Here is a 4,440-nt window from a genome sequence, read left to right as displayed (position 1 = left end):
CCCGGAGGTTGGGTCTTGGGCACAGTTGGGTGTTCCAACAGGACAATGACCCCAAACACACGTCGAAAGTGGTAAATGAATGGCTGAATCAGGCTAGAATGAAGGTTTTTCCAAAGTCCTGACTTAAACGTGTGGACAATGCTGAAGAAACAAGTCCATGTCAGAAAACCAACAAATTTAGCTGAACTGCACCGATTTTGTCAAGAGGAGTGGTAAAAAACTCAACCAGAAGCTTGTGGATGGCTACCAAAAGTGCAGTGAAACTTGCCAAGGGACATGTACGCAAATATTAACATTGCTGTATGTATACTTTTGACCCAGCAGATTTGCTCACATTTTCAGTAGACCCATAATAAATTCATAAAAGAACCAAACTTCATGAATGTTTTTTGTGACCAACAAGTATGTGCTCCAATCACTCTATCACAAAAAAATAGGAATTGTAGAAATGATTGGAAACTCAAGACAGCCATGACATTATGTTCTTTACAAGTGTATGTCAACTTTTGACCACGACTGTATATCATTAGATTTTATCGGTACAATACCCTTATCGGTACTATATATGATTTGTGGAAATAAAGATGTGAAAAATGCATTTTAATTGACATTTCTATTAGCACGAGAGGTTAAACACCTCCAACATGATGCACTGCAACATCTCAGAGCAGGGAAGTCTTTTATCCACACCTGTTTTTGAAAACAGGTGTGCAGTGCAAGGTAAAAAGCAGTTACAGTATGTCATCTTCTTGCAAAGACCACAAAGATCCATCACTCGGTTTCTATTTAATCATGTTCACACATCTGAAAACAGTTTAGCTCGTTACAGAAGCTACAAAACTGACCTTCCTTTGAGCAGATTGAGTTTCTGGAGCATCACATTTGTGGGGTCAATTAAACGCTCAAAATGGCCAGAAAAAGAGAACTTTCATCTGAAACTCGACATGCTATTCTTGTTCTTAGAAATGAAGGCTATTCCACAAAATTGTTTGGGTGACCCAAAACTTTTGAACGGTAGTGTAATATCACGTAAAATTTACGTGATATATCATATCAAATACAGTACAGGCCATATTTTATATTCCAATTTCTTCAAAAAAGCCACCAATTGCTCTGATTACTGCTTTGCACACTCTTGGCATTCTCTCGATGAGCTTCAAGCACACCTGTCAAGTGAACACCATTTTCTTGAAGCTCATCGAGAGAATGCCAATAGTGTGCAAAGCAGTAATCGGAGCAAAGGGTGGCTATTTTGAAGACACTGGAATATAAAACATGTTTTCAGTCATTTCACCTTTTTTTGTGTTAAGTACATAACTCCACATGTGTTCGTTCATAGTTGTGATGCCTTCAGTGACAATCTACAATGTAAATAGTCATGAAAAGAAAGAAAACACATTGAGTGAGAAGGTGTGTCAAAACTTTTGGCCTGTACTGTATATCATTTAAATCAATACAATTAATTAGCATGTTACGTGGGTGTGCATTTTGTCACAATAGGAATGGTTATTTGTGTTTATGTTTATTTTATGTTCTTTATTATCTTTTTTTATTTATTATTATTATTTTTTTAATACAATGTAGCATTTTGAGATTGTTTACTCAATATAAAGTGCTTTTTACAAAAAAAATGTATTATTATTATTATTATCATTATGTTACACACAGACATATTTAAGTGACGGACCGGAAGCCATACTGAGTGTTGCCAGCTACCGATGTATGTGTGTGTGTACTCTATATATAAAAAGACTCAGTGACCACGTGTAATGCTCGATCGTCCAGTTTGTAATAAAGAGAAAGAAACATTCTAGATTTTTATATTACCTCAATTTTTCATGAGTGGATTAATATTGGCCTGTGGATTAATGGATGGCTAGGACGGTTGATACAACTTGACTCATCGTGAGTAAGGTGCGTTCACTTTGTGTGTGACTTTGAGGAGAAAACGTTGTGTTACTAACTTTTGTGTGGTGTTGCTCCCTTATTTGTCACCATTCAAATGTGACTTTTGTCATGTCTGTGTGATCATGTTTGGTTTTAGTTATGTTCGGTTTTGGACTCTTTGTGCATTCTTGTTTGTTTTGTCACCATAGCAACCCATTAGTTTTCACCTGTCATGTCACGCACCTGTCACTGATCATGTCACTGCTATTTAAGCCTGTCTGTTTCAGCTGATCGTGCTGGTGACATTATCCTATCATACCATGCTACTTCTGATATCCTTTCTACCTTTCATTCGAAGCCATAGTTCCATGCCATAGTTTTCATGCTGTTCCATGCCAAGTAAGTTTTTGTTTATTGTTCATAGTTTCTGCTTTTGTGCAAGTTTTGTTTCATTAGTCAAGTTTGTTCTCCGCCATTGTGCGCGCCTTTTGTTTGCTTCCTTTTTTGTAGTTTGTTAGTATTTAAAATAAAATATGTACATACATTCACGCCTTGCCTGCGCCAACTTTCCTTTGCATTCCGGGAAAACACAACACCCCAAGGACCACGTCTTGACAACTTTAATGTGCAGCAGCGGCAGCTGAACTGAATGTGACAGCGTGTCATAATAATATCGCTCAGCCAGAACAAAAAATACTGATAGCCGTATCGTTAGTCCAGAATCTTCCCGGTCCTCATGGACGGACCTAATTAGGAAACGGTACCAAAAAATATCTGTACTGGGCAGGGCCGGCCCGTGGCATAGGCCGTATAGGCAAATGCTAAGGGCGCCGTCCATCAGGGGGCGCCACGCCAGTGCCACAAATGTTGGAGAAAAAAAAAAAAGTTGGTACTATTATTTCTAAATACAAAAAATAATCCCACGTTAATTAAAATGCAAAGTAAAGCCTATTTAATAGAAATATTATTTGTTACAACATTACGCCCCCTCCGCACGGTGCGCCCCCTCCCTTCAACACAAGATGTCAAAACGGCCAAAACTGTCAGGTGCCCAGGAAGGAAAAAAGAGAAAAGAAGAGGAGAGAAACGAGAAAAAGACAGAGGTAGCAGGTAGGTAACGTTAGCCTACATGAAATTATTTGTCTGTTACAGAATGTGATAGTAACCTGGCTTTTTTAGCATTAAGCTAATGTTACATGAATCAGCAATTGCTAATCAATAAATAGCTAGTTCTGTTTTAACGTCGGGTAAATATTGTGGAGGGGGCTAAATTGTTATGGAAAATAATATTGTAACGTTAGGTAATTACAGTACTCCCACCTTACATTCCTCAGGGACATTTGTATTAGATCTTTTAAGCAGGTGTTTTCTGTTTACATTGTTATTGCCTTCTGGTTAGCTAATGTTTGCCCTGCAGGTAATAGTCACTTTTCCACCCCTTTATATATTAGGTATAGTTGTAAGCCTAGTTGTTAAAGTGCACATCATTAATGTTAATTAAGCAATATCACATGAGAGGGAATGCTGTTTTTTAGTTTGAGCACTGCTGTGATTCGGTTAAAGATAATCATAACATAACATTCTCATATAATATGTTAATTTGCTTTCTTTAAGTAAAAAAAAAGGTCAAAGACAAAGCTATTCAGTTTCTTGTGAGTATATACACTTCACTGCCGATGTGGGGGGGCGCCACCTAAAATCTTGCCTAGGGCGCCAGGTTGGTTAGGGTCAGGCCTGGTACTGGGTATACATCCCTAGTGCTGAGGGTACATAATGGAAACCTCAGCAAAGTGTATCTTTCTCCTGATACACTACCAGAAATATTTTGTCACCATTTCAAAGTTGATTTTATTGTGTAGCAGTGGCAGCTGAACTGAATGTGACAGCGTGTCATAATAATACCGGTCAACCGGAACAAAAAATACCGATAGCAGTATCGTTAGTCCAGAATCTTCACGGTCCTCATGGACGGACCTAATTAGGAACTGGTACCAAAAAAATTCCACAAATATTTTGTCTTTTTCTCTTCTTTCTGCAATGTGGCTTATGTGTCATTGTGTGCTGGCTGACATCACTAATTAGCTAAGACAACCAAGGATCAACTTAAAAATCACAGAAAAAATTGCCTTAGGCACTAGCCTTGCGAGCAACCTGATTTGACTCCATTAGGGTTTTCTATACATGATGTAAGTATATATGTCATGTAATAACTGGCACATTTATAATATGTTATAATTACATACCGTATTTCCTTGAATAGCCGCAGGGGCGCTAATTAATTTAAAACCTCCTGTCACTCCGGCGTTTACCGGAAGCCTGCGGGATGGCCGTGCATGCGGTAATTATTTTAAAACCTCTTCTCACTCCGGCGTTTACCAAAAGGAATGCTGTAAATTTAGGCGTGCGCTTTGAGTGTGATGTAAGCATATCATCATGAAAAGCACATTTAATAAAAAAAAACATTATGGTCTTACCTGTACTTATAAATGGAGTCCATTTGCAGCTCCTTCTGACCAAAAGCATCGATAACTTGTTTATAGAAGTCTTCCTTAT

The sequence above is a fragment of the Entelurus aequoreus genome, linkage group LG26 (genome assembly GCF_033978785.1).
Source record: "Entelurus aequoreus isolate RoL-2023_Sb linkage group LG26, RoL_Eaeq_v1.1, whole genome shotgun sequence".
NCBI lineage: Eukaryota > Metazoa > Chordata > Actinopteri > Syngnathiformes > Syngnathidae > Entelurus > Entelurus aequoreus.
Note: the sequence above shows the minus strand (reverse complement) of the source record.